Source organism: Lissotriton helveticus, chromosome 1_1 (genome assembly GCF_964261635.1).
Source record: "Lissotriton helveticus chromosome 1_1, aLisHel1.1, whole genome shotgun sequence".
Taxonomy (NCBI): domain Eukaryota; kingdom Metazoa; phylum Chordata; class Amphibia; order Caudata; family Salamandridae; genus Lissotriton; species Lissotriton helveticus.
The window spans coordinates 1,549,044,669-1,549,061,587 of record NC_136057.1 but is presented as its reverse complement, the minus strand read 5'-3'; the positions used below and the strand labels follow the sequence as shown (position 1 = coordinate 1,549,061,587).

The 16,919-nt window shown below is 52.8% G+C and overlaps 1 protein-coding gene across 1 annotated transcript in view; it reads left to right on the top strand.

The window, feature by feature from the left end:
- Nucleotides 1-617: 617 nt before the first annotated feature.
- Nucleotides 618-16,919, top strand: part of BRINP3 (BMP/retinoic acid inducible neural specific 3) — a 1,145,169-nt gene continuing 1,128,867 nt past the window's right edge. The window contains exon 1 of the mRNA XM_078658570.1: nucleotides 618-1,477. The gene's annotated coding sequence lies outside the window, so the exon portion shown is untranslated. The remainder of the gene's footprint in view (nucleotides 1,478-16,919) is intronic.

Below are 16,919 nucleotides of genomic sequence, written 5' to 3'. Positions count from 1 at the left end.
TCCCTCAGCATTGTGCACTCTCAGTGACAGCCCGCAGCACACGCCCCCTCCCTCAGCATTGTGCACTCTCAGTGACAGCCCGCAGCACACGCCCCCTCCCTCAGCGGTGTGCACTCTCAGTGACAGCCCGCAGCACACGCCCCCTCCCTCAGCATTGTGCACTCTCAGTGACAGCCCGCAGCACACGCCCCCTCCCTCAGCATTGTGCACTCTCAGTGACAGCCCGCAGCACACGCCCCCTCCCCCAGCGGTGTGCACGCTTAGTAACAGCCCGCAGCACACGCCTCCTCCCCCAAGCGTGTGCACTCTCAGTGACAGCCGGCAGCACACGCCCCCTCCCCCAAGCGTGTGCACTCTCAGTGACAGCCCGCAGCACACGCCCCCTCCCCCAGCAGTGTGCACTCTCAGTGACCGCCCGCAGCCAGGAAGCAGGCACCCGCAGCTCAGGCCAGCCTGCGCTTCCCGCTCACTCCCACAGCAGAGCTCGTGGCGCTGCGGGCCGGAGCTGCGCTGTCTACAAGCTGCCGCCGCTGCTCTGCACACCAGAGTGACGGAGCAGAGCTGCGAGCAGGCTGCAGCGAGGCACCTCCTCAGCCGAGAGCGCACCGAGCCTGCAGCCTGCTGCCTCCACACAGTGCCTGCGCGGGAGCGGCGCCTGGTCCTGCCAGAGAGAGCTCCTGCTGCCTGACAGCCTCAACAGCGCGCAGGAGCCGCGCATTTCATCCTATGTTCTTTGTTTTTGACACCTGCAACATATTTTACGGACCCGCGTTGGGATCTCTTCAGTGCGAGTCTGATGGAGCAAGGGAGAGCACACAGCTGAATATTGTCAGTTATTGGTAACAACGTTCACAGTACAGCCCACTCTCTGAGGGGGGGTTTCGTGCAGGATCCTGGAGTGTGTTACTGCTGCTCCACCAGACACACTCTTCAGTTCTCTCTGGACTCTCCTAATCCCCGTGCAGCTACAATTCCTTTGCAGGAGTGCAGCCCTTTCTTTGGTGTACCTGCCTTTCTCGACTTGCAGAGAAGCCCCTGTTCCTCTCTCCAGGCGCTTGTGATATTCCTGTTTTTTGGGCGCATACTGCCTTCTCTTCTAGCTTCCCTGCTTATTTGTGGACTATCGCCTGTCGTTCACTGCCCATTCTTTCTCGTGGACCCTCGGCTGGCATTCACTGCCCTTTCTTTCTCGTGGACCCTCGGCTGGCTTTCCCTGCCCCTCCCCGCTGGATACTTCTTCGCCAGATTCCGTGTGTGTTTGCTGTGCTTGGATTGCGCCCTGGACACTGCATTGAGCTTTCTTAACTCAACGCAACGCAGTCCGGGTGTTGCCGCTGCACAGGGCTGCCAGTGGTCCAGTGACGACTGCAGTGATGTCGACGACCCCCTCGCCATGAAGTTCACCATGATGGATTGTGCCTTTGAGTTCTGGATCTTTTTTTGTGGACTAACTACCGGCCTACCGAGATTTCGCCTGGTGAGTGATGAAACTTTGCATCGGGGCTTGTGAGGGCGGCGGGTGTCTCATGAGATTCCTCCGCGTCTGTGCGAGGAATGGAGGAACGGTGAGGGGTCGGGGACCCACGCACGGGCGCTGGTTGGCGCGGCCATCCTGCTCCACGGCGCTGCAGGTGAGCTGCTCTTAGTATGGCAGTCACATACACTGCTCGGGCGCCAAGTTATGTCCTGCCCTGGCGCTGCGATGCCTCCCATAAGGAGTGAGTCCTCAACATTTATTATCCCCCCACGGTATGGCGCGAGAGAGACTTACTGCTCTCCTTTCTGTATTCAGAGGCCGTTATGTGGCCTCTCCCTCAGACTTGAACATTTCAGGTAGCGCGCAGCTGAATTCCAAACATGCCACAGACACACTAACAACTCCCCCCTCCCTTTAGAATATTACTGGGAGACAGAATTTGGAAAGGTTGGTGAATTAGGGCAGGTTGATGAATTAGGGCAAACGTTTATTTTAAGAATCTATAGGAAAGGCGAATATATATATATATATATATATATATATATATATATATATATATATATATATATGTGTGTGTATATAAATATATATATATATATATATATATATATATATATATATATATATATATATATATATATATATATATATACTCACATGCGTACACGCACATCATAACACGGGAGGATGATATCATCCTTGAGATATGCGGAGCCAATCTACGTTATGTGCGTGACAGAAAACATCGTCACCTTGTAATTCACGGGCATGCAGTGCTGACTTTATGCCGTAATAAGCAGTGCAATATCCGACCGCTTCCTCTGCTCGCTGAGGGGGCTGGGCCAAGGCATACAAGGAGGGCCGGAATCGTCTCCCATCAGTCAGGGGGGACACGTGCGTGAACGCGCACTGTCCACTGGTGAGCGTGTCCTGTGCAGGGACCAGGTGCCTTACAACATTTGTTCACACTCTCCTGAGTGCCGGAGCCGTCGTTCCTAAGCACGACTCTTCAGGGCAGGCCGATATAATCTAATGTCAGCGGGACCCCTGCCTTGGATGTCCCCCCCCTTGTGTTAGCAGGACACGGCCATGCATGTCTGGCCTCTTGGTGTTAGCAGGAGCTCTGTGATTGGGGGTACTCTCGGGTTAACAGGCTCCCCCGGCGATAAATGTGGCTGCCCCAAATGTTTAACAGAAGCATTGCGAGAATGTGGGTTCCTCTATTGTTAGCAGGAGCCCTTCGGCGAATGTGGGGATCCCCTGGTCCTAGAACGAGTCCTGGGATAAATGTGGGGGTTCTTGGTGTTAGCAGGAGCGCTGCGATGAACGTGTTGCCCCTGTTTTTTACAACTCTCTGAATATGGGGTCCCCTGGTGTTAGCAGTCCTGCGGTGAACGCCTTGGTGTCTCCCCTTCTGCGCTGAGTGAGCTGTTGACTGGTGCAGCAGGAGCCCTGGTGTGAATGTGGGGGTCCCCTGGTGTTATCAGCAGTCCTGCAGTGAACGCAGCTGTGCCTCCCCTTATGTCAGCAGGAGCCCTCTCCGAGTGAGTTGTCATCTTTTGTCCCTTTGAGCAAAGAGATGTCTGTGGTAGCTCCTTGTGTCGGCAGGAGCGCGGCGCTACATGTTTTCTCCTCTGGTGTCGGTGAAAGCTGTCAGGTGTGTGTTGTGACTCTCGGGTGTGATTTGCATCCCTGCCTGCGGGTATGTCTCCTGTGGTTCGTGGTCCCACTCCGCAGGACACTGCATTTGGCACCCACTGGTTTTAGGTTGAATGAACGATTTCTTTATAGCGCCTAGAGCTGTTGGTGGGAGCCCTGAAGATGACTCCTTCTGGATTTATTGGAGGCCCTGCTTGAGTGGCTGTCTCCGCTAGGGTTTGGGCGCGCGCTCCACCCGTGATCTGCTCAGTATCAGCCGAGCTTTTCTCACATTCCTACAATCTCTTCACGGTGACCGCCCGCAGCTCAGCGCCTCGTCCCTCTCACGCTAGGTTCGCGCACATAAGTGCACAGTGCACACAGCCATAACTTCCTTAAGGCGCCAGCTGAAGTTATATTATTAGAGTCCCTGCCGGCATGTGGTGTCCAAGGAGATGGAGGGAACCTGCTTTGCCAGTGGGGTCCTGGAATTAGAATGAGCCCTGCTTCCCTTGTGGTGACCAAGACTTAGAAAGAGCCCTGCTTCCCTTGTGGTGACCAAGGCTTATAAAGAGCCCTGCTTCCCTTGTGATGTCCAATGATTAGAAGGAGCCCTGCTTTTCTTGTAGTAACTAATGTTTAGAAGGATCCCTGCTTTACCTGTAGTGTCCAAGGCATAGAAGGAGCCCTGTTTCCCTTGTAGTGTCCAAGGTTTAGAAGAACCCCTGCTTCCCTTGTGGTGTCCAAAGCTTAGAAAGAGCCCTGCTTCCCTTGTGGTGTCCAAGGTTTAGAAGGAACCTTGCTTCCATTGTGGTGAGCAAGGTTTAGAAGGAGCCCTGCTTCCCTTTTAGTGTCTAAGGCTTAGAATGGGCCCTGCTTCCCTTGTGGTGTCCAAAGTTTAGAAAGAGCCATGCTTTACCTGTGGGGCCCAAGGCTTAGAAGGAGCCCTGCTTCCCTTTGGTGTCCACGGATTAGAAAGAGCCCTGCTTCCCTTGTAGTAACCAAGGGTTGGAAGGAGCCCTGCTTTACCTGTGGGGCCCAAAGCTTAGAAGGAGGAGCCCTACTTTACCTATGGATTACAAGGTGTAGAAGGATCCTTGCTTTCTTTGCCAAGTCCAAGGTTTAGAGGAGCCCTGCTTTCCTTGTGGTGCTCACGGTTTTTTAAGGATCCCTGTTATGAGAGACCGCTGCTTTCCTTGTGATGTCAAATGGACATGACGCAGGCTCCCGCATCCCCTGCGGCGCCGGTGTGGGGGAGGGGCAGCTCTCCAGGGGCTCGGAACTCTCAAGGGGGGTGGGGGCGCATTCATCTCAAGATCAATGAATAAATACGTGAGATACGGTAGACTCAGGGGCCCCTCTTCCGATTCTGCAGGTGCCGCATCGTTTTGCGTGAGGCCACCATGTGCCCTCAGGAGTCCCACTCTGCTTGCGTGTGCATTGATGGTCTCTATGTGGCGTGCACTTGTGCATGGAAGACCCCTGCCGTGCATGCTGTGCGCCGTGCTGTAGTTGGAAGGCTGCTCTGCGTGTGGTGTCCTCGTGTGTAAGGAGATCTGTCTGAATCGGCTGGAACCCTTCGTTGTGGCGCCCTTGTGGCGGTAGGAGCATGGTTCTGAATGTAGTGTGCCCTGATACTGTACGGAGCCCTGCTCTCCTGGTAGCGTCGTGTGAAGTGTGCCACAGTATTGGCATGAGCCGTGCAGGGGCTCTTAACGTGATGTTCTGGTTTTTGGGGTTCTGTTATCGTGTCCATTTGGTGTTTAGGCCCCTACTTTCACAGGGACCCTGCATCCGGTGCCCCCAGATTGGTATACACCCTAGTGTTGGACTGAGCGCTGCTGTACATGTGGCGCCCCCGCCACTGATATGAGCCCGGGTCTCAAGGTGGTGCCCTTGGTGTCCTCGGGGCCCTGCACTGCACGCGGGACCCACAGTGTTGGCAGCAGGTCAGCAGTGCGTGCAGGGTGCTCCGATGTGGTGTCACCGTGTGATGGGCGGTTACCTGTCCTGCATGTGCTCTGTCATGTAGTTGGCAGGCGACGTGCTCTGCATGTAGCGTGCCCTGGTACTGTAGGTGCCGTTCTTCACGCAGCGCGTCTTTGGGGATGTTATCTGCGTGCGACGTCACTCATTGTTTCGTGTCCTCGCGCCTCTCTCCGTGTGGTGTTCTCTCGTGCGGTAGAAGCGCGGCCTGTGGTGTGCTGTTGGTGCTGGCAGGGGTCGGTCCTTGTACTGCTATGTGTGACTGTCGTCGTGTGCTGCTAGCACCCTGTGTGTGCGATGTCTTTGGTATTAGGTGTCCATTTGCCCTTGTGTTGGTAAGTCCCTGTGTGCGGTGCCCTGGTGTTGGTAGAGTCCCTGCACACGGGGCCCTGGTGTTGGTAGAGTCCCTCCGTGCGGTGCCCTGGTGTAGGTAAGTCTCTGCGCGTGGTGCCCTGGTGTTGGTAAGTCCCTGCGTGCGGTGCCCTGGTGTTGGAAAGTCCCTGCGCATGGTGCCCTCATGTTGGTAAGTCCCTGCGCGCGGTGCCCTGGTGTTAGTAGAGTCCCTGCGTGCGGTGCCCTGGTGTTGGTAGAGTCCATGCGCACGTGCCCTGGTGTTAGTAAGTCCCTGCGCGCGGTGCCCTGGTGTTGGAAAGTCCCTGCGCATGGTGCCCTCATGTTGGTAAGTCCCTGCGCGCGGTGCCCTGGTGTTAGTAGAGTCCCTGCGTGCGGTGCCCTGGTGTTGGTAGAGTCCCTGCGCGCGTGCCCTGGTGTTAGTAAGTCCCTGCGCGCGGTGCCCTGGTGTTGGTAAGTCCCTGCGTGCGGTGCCCTGGGGTTGGTAAGTCCCTGCGCATGGTGCCCTCATGTTGGTAAGTCCCTGCGCGTGGTGCCCTGGTGTTAGTAGAGTCCCTGCGTGCGGTGCCCTGGTGTTGGTAGAGTTCTTGCACGCAGTGCCCTGGTGTTGGTAAGTCCCTGCATGCAGTGCCCTGGTGTTGGTAAGTCCCTGCATGCAGTGCCCTGGTGTTGGTAAGTCCCTGCATGCAGTGCCTTGGTGTTGGTAAGTCCCTGCGTGCGGTGCCCTGGTGTTGGTAGAGTTCTTGCACGCAGTGCCCTGGTGTTGGTAAGTGCCTGCATGCAGTGCCCTGGTGTTGGTAGAGTCCCTGCGCACGGGGTCCTGGTTTTGGTAAGTCCCTACATGCGGTACCCTGGTGTTGGTAGAGTCCCTGCGTGCAGTGCCCTGGTGTTGAAAGTCCCTTCTTGCAGTGTCCTGGTGTTGGTAAGTCCCTGCCTGTGGTGCCCTGGTGCTGGTAAGTCCCTCCGTGCGGTGCACTGGTGTTGGTAGAGTCCCTGCGCGCGGTGCCCTGGTGTTGGGAGAGTCCCTGCTTGCGCTGCCGTGGTTTTGGTAAGTCCCTGCTGGCGCTGCCCTGGTTTTGGTAAGTCCCTGCTTGCGGTGCCCTGGTGTTGGTAGGAGCTCTGCATGTGGTGGTTGTCCCCTGATGTCTGTAGGAGTTCTGCGTGTAGTGTCTGTTCCCTGATGTCGGTAGGAGTTGCAGGGAGTTTCTCCTGCGGTACGCCCGAGCTAGTCCCGAGGCTTCCTCTGATGTTAAGAGGAGTGCTGCATCCTGTGTTTCCTGGTGTTGGTAGGACGCTGCATGCCGTGTATGTCTTTTGGTGTAGGCAGGGGCGTATCTATCAATGGTGCAGCAAGTGCAGTGGCACCGGGACCCAGAGCCCTGGTGAGCCTATTTAGCCTTGATAATTGCTGTATTTATCTACCCAACAGCTGACATGGGGGCATTTTCCTTGCTTGCACATGACCCATGGCATTCTTGCAAGTGGCCACTCATTGCGTTGGCAGCACCCTCCATGTGATGTCCCCTACCTTGGGTACTCACAAACATTTTCCCAGGGGTCAAAAGGTGTGGTCTGTGATGTGACCAAGCACCACATTGATGCCAGATGGGTGTGGTCGGGCCCGAGTTGGGTGTGGGCGGGTGCATTGGTGGTAAGGTGGATGTAAGGGAGGCAAAGCATATAGATCTAGTTGCTGAATTGCACAATGTGAAGCCAGAAAACATGGGATTAATCCCTGGCTTCCCCACTTTACCAAATTATGTGATCCTAGTCAATAGTTTAATTTACTTTTCCTCCTGAATCTTCATTATCTCATATACAAGAACTTAGAAACACAGGACCTCAGGCTGTACACTCTACAAAACCACCTCCTGTGTTTGATTTAATAAACTATAATGTTTTACTTGTGCAATAGGAACCCAAAGAGTGCATATAACAACGAATGTGCCTCTTAAGTTCACTATTGACATTATTGTCAGGGTGAGGGGAAGAATTGATGTTTCTAAATTCATGTGTGAAAACCATGAATTTTAAAATAATACTTCTCAACACACCGATATAATATAATGTACTAGAGTGAAAAGGTTCTCCATATTAATTAAATGCACTTTTTGAATTTGAGACATTATAATATTTTTACACTTTTGCTGTAAAATGGCTGTAAAAATGAAAGTGCTAAGTGCTGTAGGACTCAATAGTTACTTCCTTTATTTGACTCCAATTAACCTTTAAATAGATTCTTGCCTATTTATTCAACATATTTTTAGGTCTTGCCTAGTGTTGCTGCGCACATGCGGAGCTCACTCTGCGAGATTTATTGTTATGTTATGTTATGTTATGTAACATTTTTAATGCGCACAGATGCTCCAGCAAAGGAGCGTCCTGGCGCAGGGAAAGGCGGACACAACACAACACTAAAACCAGCAGCAAAAGCAGAGCACTTAAAACAGGGGAGGTTTAAAACAGAAAAGTTTTCAAGGCCAGTTTGAGTTTGAGTTTGAGTTTGAGTTTAAAAATATTTCTAAAGCGCGCGTACACCAGGCGGTTTCATGGCGCTATAAAGTACTGGACCCAGAAGGGCAGAAAGGACAGGGGAAAATAGAGAGAAGCAGTTATGAAGAGAAGGCTTGCGTGAAGAGAAAAGTTTTTAGAGCCTTGCGGAAGAGTGTGTAGTGGGCGCAAGATCTGACGTGGGCCGGAAGAGAGTTCCAAAACGCTGGGGCAAGTGTGGAAAATTTAGTGCCTCCCCACTTTTTGCGTTTGAAACAAGGGACTATGAGCAGTTGTTGGGCAGATGAGCATAGCTCCCTGGCAGGGACGTAGGGCTTAATTTCTGAAGAGATAAAAGCAGGGGCTGTGCCGAACCGGGCTTGAAAGGTGATGCAGCCCAGCTTGAACTGGGCTCGTTCTCGGATGGGGAGCCAGTGTATGGACTTGAGGAGGGGAGTGACGTGATGTGATTTGGCCAAGTTGAAAACCAGGCGAGCCGCATGGTTTTGGACCAGCTGAAGTCGACGCATGCTATATGCGGGCATGCCGCAATAGAGGGCATTGCCATAGTCCAGGCGAGAGATAACCATCGCCAGGACAATGAGCTTGAGGGCAGGAAAAGAAAAAAAAATGAGAGACTTTGCAGATAAGTACTTTCTGAAAAGGGCTTAAAGCCCCGCCCCTTATTCCCATTGGCTCGCGTCACCGTTTATGTTAAACTGTGCTCTGCCATTGGAAATAAGGATTCCGGGATGCCTCCTTTTCGCTTTTTTGGCTGGCCCACTCGGACTGACTCGCCTGCATTACGGCTGTCATGACGAAGTTTCTTATCAGAAGCTTTGTCACGCTGCCTTGCACGCGCCAGTCCAATTGGGCCAGTCTGATTGGGCCGGACAAAAAAGCAGACATGGCGCCGCTTGTTTATTTTTGCATCTCGCTATCACTTTACGGTGAAAGCGCGATGCAAAAATAAACAGCTGATACCTGGAGACCGCTTGTTTTAATATTGCATGCACTTCTTGATTGCAGAAACACCGAAATGGTATTATCATCCAATGTTGTGCTGTGTAGTCATTACATGTGTTTCGTTGTTATTTTTGACCCATTGTCCTTAGAGGTTGGGCTCATTGCATAACTGAAATGTCACTGCCTGTCCTACGGCCAAGTTAGGTGCGCAAGACTGAATGGCCATTTTCAGACCTCTAACCGTAATAGGGCTTTGAATAAATCGTGTATTTTTACCGTTGCCACCTTTGGTGATTCTGGAAAGTGCTAGTGAAGGCCCCGCTGCCCTGAGGTACTTCACTTCTATCTCCAGCACTGAGGCCCCGGGCTTCGCTAACAAGAGGACTCTTGTACTCCAAATCCCTCCGCCCCCACCCCGTCCCTCCTTGTTATTTCACCCAGCCACAAGTGCACAAACACGCCAAGTAATTCACCAAAAAAGCGAAAGAGAGGCATGTGTTCATGGGGACCTTGGCACCGAAGAGCCTTTCTTTAGGGATTTGACAGAAATGGTTTGCAGGCCATAAAAACAAGAAGCATGTGTAGCCGGGATTCGGTTACATCTGAAAGCTGGAATAAAAACAAGAGCTTCACGTTTCACGTTAAGGAACGCGAGTCTCTGCGACAAAATGAGCGTTTGGGGCCCACTACTCAAGGGCGCAGGTGGGTTCCACCTTGCGTGGGTTCTCAGATTTGGAGATGCGAGCCATAGGGCCCCTTAGTGCTGGGGTGAAAAGTGATTAGTCATAATTGATGGTTAGGATGATTTCTAAATGTTGATATTAAAATTGTGATATTCATTGCATCGATTTGAATATGTACTGTTTTAGTCATGTTTATGGATGTTGAAAATTAAACATGGCTGTTTTACACCCACTTTCTGGTAGGGTTGAAGTGATTGTGGGATGTATGTATCACTTGACTTGGTGGGCGGGGCAGGGGAGCATCCTGGGGGGTCCAGTCCCTATTGCCAGCAGGTGCGCAACTCCCTTTGGGCTAAAAGGGCTTTAGGAATCCCCCCATCTCCCTCCAGGGCAGTTGTCGTGGGCTGGGACCTCTGGGCCAGGGCTTTCAACGTTTTCTGGCCAAGTCAATCAAGGTAAAGTGTTCTCTGCAGACCTCTTAAACAAGTTAACAGCGGGACAGCCTATTTTTTTTTTGTTTCCCTCGCTGAAGGTGCCCCTGCTGTCCGGTCCGACTTGCCTAATCATTTCTCTTTCAAGGTAAATGTGTCTATTGCACAGGTGTGAACACAGCAGCAGGGGATGAAAGCTGCTGTCATCAGATGTCACCCAACCCCAAATAGACAGCAGAGTTCCTCCGTATTACTCCCAGAGCAACAAGCGGGAGGCAATAATCCCCGTCACAGGGCTAATAAAGTGCATGGTTACATGGTTTAAACAAGCATTTACAGCAATCAGAATACTGAAGCACACCCAGTTTTTTGTTTTACTAATTGATTCCTTTTAACTTTAATCCAGTTTAGCGTGCATCACCCGTTACGTGTTCCGTTCCGTTGTCACGCATACCATTTAATCTTGAAAATAGATGTCCCGCACCTTGCAGTTCATTTCGAGTTGCACAGCTGTATGTACTTAGTGTCGCTAATGATTCACTTTCACCAAAGTTTTTCAACATAAATGGCCATGCCTTTTATTTATATTTTAAAAACACCAATATGTAAACAAAAGGCATTGCCATTTACAATGCCAATAGCTCAAACTCTCACAACTGCGAGACCTATTGCATTGCAAATGCTTGTTTATTGTTAGCATCTCTCTAGTCAACAGCAGCTGAGTGCTTCTGTACACCAGGGGGCCACATGTAAAGGCCAGGAGGGCTGCATGCGACCCCCGGGCCCTCCTTTGAGTATCAAGGTCCTATATGTTCAGTAGCCCTGTTCTCTCAGCGGTGTTTCGTTGTGTTGGTGGGAGCCATCCATGCCGCGGTTGACCTGGTAGTGGTAGGAACGCAGTATTTCTGTCCTGGTGTTTGTGGGAGCCCTGCATAGCGTGGTGTTTCTGGTGTTTGGTGGGGACCCTGTTATTTTTTAAGTGTTTCGGTGTGGGTGTGGCCCTGTCCTTCATGCAATGTTTTCTGGTGTTGACAGATCTGCTCTTCCTATGGTTTTTCTGGTGTTGGCTCCTCTTCGCAGGGTGTTTTCTGCTGTTTGTAGACCTGGTCCTCCCGAGGTGTATCTGGTGTCGGTGGCAGGTCTGTTCTTGGTGTGGTTTTTCTTCTGCTAACAGGGGACCTGCTTTTCGCTGGTGCTTTCTGGTGGTGGTAGACCTGGTACCAAGCTCTTCGTGTGGTCTCAGTTATTTTGGTGGGAGGGTCCTGCTATTCGTGGGATGTTTCAGGTACTGGTGGGAGCCCTGATACTCACGGTGTGTTTCTGATTGGAGACCTGCTCATCATGGGTGTTTCTGGTGTTTGCTGGAGGCCTGCTCTTCGCAGGGTATTTTGGTGCGTACTTCAGGAGACCTGCTCGGCGAGCGATAACACCCGACATTTGTGGACCTGCGCCTCGGACCCCGAACTGGTGGCAGCATATGTGTAAAAATCGCATTACATGGTACCCTTTTCACGCCCCCCCAGAGTCGCGCCAGGTGGCTGGTGGTGCATTTCCGGCCCATGGCTATGTACCAGACTCTCGCGGGGGAGGCAGTTCTTCCAGCAGAAGGGACACGTTCGGGGGCCTTGACGCGCTAACTGGTATCTTCCTACCACACTGTGACACTAGCTCGTCGCAGACGCAAACAAACCGCAGACTGGGTCTAATAACGTGGCTGCTGTGTGGCGTCTTAATAACAAGCTCCCTTGCGCCGCCCCTATGTCACTTTTGTCCACGTTTAAAAGTGACGCACTGGCGGTGGAAGGGGCTTGCAAATAAGCCCCTCAGCGTTATTCTCCCCAAAGCATGTGACAACTTCAGGCACCGACACAATGGATTACCGGTCGGTACAACCACAGTTATGTATCATAGATTATACTCACAGAGGTCTGTGGCAGCATTAGAATGACACAATAAGGGATCGCACGCACAGGGCGAGCTGTGAGGGGATCTGGGTGGAGGGACAAAGGGAAATGAGGGATGGCGGGCAAAAAGGGGTGGGAGAGGGACGAGGTGGTCGTGGGGGGGGGGGCGATGGGGCGCCAAGGACGGATGGTGGACGTGGTATAAAGGACGAGGAAGGGATGGAGTTATTGGGTGTGGGGATAGGGAGGGTCGTAGGAAGTGGGTACGAAGGGCAGGGGCAGGAGTGGAAGGGGGAGACGAAGGAGGAGATGAGGAGAAGAAACGGCAGGAAAGCTGAAGGGAGGGAGCCGGACTAATACAAGCTGGCTGCGGAGGGAAGAATGGCTGAGTGAAACCGGGCAGTGGACAGAAGGAGGGACATAGTGAAGGAGATGTGAGAAGGATAGGATGAGAGGGGTTGGAAGGGAGCCGGAGCTGAGGCTCGGCAGGGGCTGGAGCTGAATAACAGACTGGATGCAGCGGGGGTCTCTGGGGACTGATGGAGGGGTAGGTGAGGTGAAGGGTCGTGAACTGATGGTGGGGAGACGGGGCAACAGAGGAGAAGACGGACTCAGGAGAGACAGGCAGGGAGGAGGAAATGAAGAGGAGGTGGAATGAGAACTGGAAGGTGTCTTGGAATGAAGGTTTGGCAAGTATAGAGCCGAGACAAGCGTGAAGGGATGGGTGAAAGGGGCTTAGGGGTCATGGTAGATGACACTCGGGAGGGGTGGTGTTCGAGGTGATGTAGAAATGACCACACATCATTAATTGGCTAGTGTAGACGAAAGAGGCATATCTATGTGTGAGCAAAATGCAGACATAGAAAACCTGCTGGACATGTCATCATGGACATTTACAAAAGCGGTGAGCAGGGTTGTACTATGCGCACGAGTACACATTGTGATTATTGTGCTGTTTTATATAGCGCAAACTCGACCCGAAAGTATCAGTGCGCTATACGCAAGCACCAGTTGCCTTACGGACGGACACATTCATTTTTAGGCAGGGGTAGATAAAGTGATTTGTCCAGAAACACAGGGTTTCGAGGCTGCCAAGACTCGAACGCGGATCCCCAGCTTCAGAGTCCCCGTTCCCGCCCTTAAGTCACGAGAATGGCTGCGCTGCGTCTCTGCGGGGCGTCACGGAACGTAGAGCCAGTGTTTGTGCGCAGCAATCTACATAGATACATCAAAAGAAGCAGCGAGACAAGTGGTGTGCTGCACAGAGACCCAGGCTGTGCGTGATCCTCTCAAAACACCTTCACACGAGCACATACCCAGAGGCGGCAGTGTGCACCCCTCTCTAAAAGCATTCCCGCTAGCGCGGAGACCATGGTTGTGTGCACCCCTCTGTAAACACATTCACTGAAGCGCAGGGCCCGAGTGTGTGTGCACCCCTCTAAAAAGCACGGCTTGGTGCGCACCTCTAAAAACACATTCACTCTAGCACAGAGCCAGTGGCTGTTTGCACCCCTCTGTAAACACATTCACTCTAGCGCAGAGCCAGTGGTTGTGTGCACCCCTCAAAAAACCCATACACGCTAGGGCAGAGCCAGTGGCTGTTTGCACCCCTCTGTAAACACATTCACTGCAGCGCAGTGCCCGAGGGTGTATGCACCGCTCTGTAAACACATTCAGGCTGGCGCAAAGCCACTGGTTGTGTGCAACCCTCTAAACACATTTACTCCAGCACAGAGCCCGAGTGTGTGTGCACCCCTCTAAAAAGTACATTTACTCTGGCGCAGAGCCACAGGCTTTGTTCACCCGTCTGAAAATACACTCATTCTAGGGCAGAGCCAGTGGTTCTGTGCAACTCTCTAAAAACACTTTCCCTTTAGCGCCAAGCCAGTGATTGTGTGTACCCTTTTGAAAACACATTCACGCTAGCACAGAGCCACTGGTTGTGTGCAACCCTCTAAACACATTTACTCCAACACTGAGCCCGAATGTGTGTGCACCCCTCTAAAAAGCACGGCTTGGTGCGCACCTCTAAAAACATTTTCACTCTAGCACCGAGCCAGTGATTGTGTGCACCCCTCAAAAACCCATTCACGCTAGGACAGAGCCAGTGACTGTTTGCACCCCTCTGTAAACACATTCACTCTAGCACAGAGCCAGTGATTGTTGCCCCCCCTCAAAAAAAACCTTCACGCTAGGGCAGAGCCAGTGGCTGTTTTCACCCCTCTGTAAACACATTCACTCTAGCGCAGGGTCCGAGGGTGTGTGCACAACTCTGTAGGGCCAGAGGGTGTGTGCACCGCTCTGTAGGGCCCGAGGGTGTGTGCACCGCTCTGTAGGGCCCGAGGGTGTGTGCACCGCTCTGTACACACATTCTCACCGCAGGGCCGGTGCTGTGCTCCGTTCGTGTGTACAGATGCGTGCGTCACAGAAAACGTGGAGCGGGCGCCGCCAAGACACCGAATCCCTCTCCACACAGTTACGGATTCTCGGCGAAGGGTGCTGTGCGGCGAACTGAGCTTTGGGCACAGCCCTTCGGGATGCTGCTGCTGGGCGGGGCTGCGAGGCCGTGGGTGAATCAAACACCCGAGCCCCTGAACAGTGGGTGCGCCCCGTTCTTTGTGCGTCCTTCAGCCCCCCTGGTGGAGCACACGGGCCATGACGCCGTGTGTGCCTGGTCTCGGTCTCGGTCTCTAGGTCTCGAGGTTGACGGGGTGTACCACAAAAGCCTATTGCGTGACAAGCCGTGTAATTTGGAAAGTGGACAGACTCCCAGACTGGCGAAGTAGGTTCGGATGGTCGTACCAATTGGCAGTAGAATGGGGTCGATGGGGGTTACCATTGGCAGGGCAGAGGGAGGCTTACTCTCCTCACAGCCTCAAGGCGCAGTGCCCACTAAAGCTGGCCTCAGTGTAGCCACCAAAAGTCCGTAGGTGATGTTACAATTGCAAACTACGGCAGCTCATTGCCGAGTCTCGTCTCCTGTCACTGCGTGTTTGGTCGCAGGTACGAGAGTGCTAGCGCCCGGACCTTAGTGAGTGTGCGATTGTGTGTGGCTAGCGCCTGTGAGTATTTGTCAAGGCGTGTGTGTGTATGTGCGTGCTAGTTCTTGTGTATGTCCCTGTCTTTGCACATCTGTGTACACGCGTGCATGTTTGAGGTTGTGTGCACGCCTATGTGCCTGCCCTATTTCCTGCCTATGTGCGCCTTAGTGTGGCTGTGCGCGCCTATGAGTGTGGCGGTGATTCTACGCACTGTCGCACCTACGCCCAGTTTGTATGTACCTGTTTTTCTTTGCACGTTGTGTTTCTGTAAGCGCACATGTGTGTCTGTATCTGTAAGATGGAAACCAGCATGCTCAACCCAATCCCTGGCAGGTCGATCTCTGTTTTCATTTTTTAAGGGGGGCTGGGGGCGCTGAATGTCTGAAGCTGGCAGCTCTAGTCAAGGAGTTGCCGATTGTAAAGTGCTCGGAGCACACCTGGAGTGCGTCAGTCAGTGTTAGATGAAAGCCCGGCAACAGCATGACTCCAGCGTAGAGTTCAAGGGTCAACAGGCTACATTTTCTCCTCTAACTTCGCATTACTCCAGACCCGTTTTTTTTGCTGTCTCGGTGCATTAGCTGCAACCCAACATTCCCACTTCGCGAGGATGGTGCCGCTTCGGCTGACGTCACTGCGGGAGCTGTCACTTTTGGACGGGAGGAGGGGTGCCTTCTGGTGGTAGTTGGGTGCCTGTGGTGGAGACGCGGACAAGTGATATAATACGTTAATAAGTAGTGAAACTGAAAATGGAATCTGCCTAATGAGATCACTGAGAGGAGCCGGAACATTACACAGGCAAGCCAGCAGTAGCAAGCATAGGACACGGACCCCCAGATTGTCCCCGGCCCGCCCCTGTCGGAACCCACAAATCAAGACTTGACAACCAGAGCTGTGGGTAAAAGAGGCCATGTTTATTAAATACGAACACATATAAACATGACAGTATATCATAAATATTAACATTTTATACGACATATTTATCAACTTTGATCACTGAACAATATTTTATTGCTGTTGATCATATCTTCATAATCTATCAGCAGACATGACAGGATTTAATTTATCGACAAAGAATGTTCTCTATCACTCCAGCACTAAGGGGCCTTCTGGCTCGCGTCCCCCAACCAACTGAGAACCACACAAGGCGCAACCCACCTGCGTCCTTGAGAGGTGAGCCCCTCCCCATTTGGTCCTTGTCCGCCACCTGAAGGGGCCCACCCCTCCACCACCAGGCTGCCCATCGGGGCTCGTAGGGAATAACCAGGGGTGGATGCCCCGTGCTCTAGTTTGTAAACTGACGCCCTTGCCCCCAGCCGGTGTCTCCATTCTCTCTGGGGTGAGCTTACTGTATTTCCCCCTCAGTGCTGGCCTAGGGAGTATGGAGGAGGACTTCCCTTAACAATATAAGGCAGTTTATGTGGCCTACTTACCACTACTCTTAATTCAACTACCAACACCTTCCCAAGCTCTAACTCCAGGGATGGGTGGGTGGGAGATTCATGGAGTCCCCTGCACTCGGGGCTGGCGCTGGAAGGAAGAGAGGACGAGGGCCTGGGCAGCATGCCCTAAATAGGCCCCCTCCCCATTACCGGCCCCAAGTCACGTCACTTTGCCCCGGAAGTGCTTCACACCGCCGTCTGCGGCGACCAATGCTTCAGTCAGGAGCCTCGAGGGGGTGGCCAGATCCTGGGGGCCCACGTCCTAAGGGCGAGATGCCTTAAAGTACGCGCTTTTCAGGTGTTTGGACAGATGGCTTCTCACAAGAGAAGAGGTTGCAGGGCAGTGCTGTAGAAAGGGGGCATGGGAAGGGCTGGTCCTCCCGGGATGGCACGAGTTTTATCCTGGTCTGGTCTGTCTGCCTGTCATTCCCCCATACTCTTCACTCTCACCTTCAGGCATTGCTAGGCAACAAACGCAAGGACCGCACGGGCAGCAAAAGGTCTAGCTAGGCC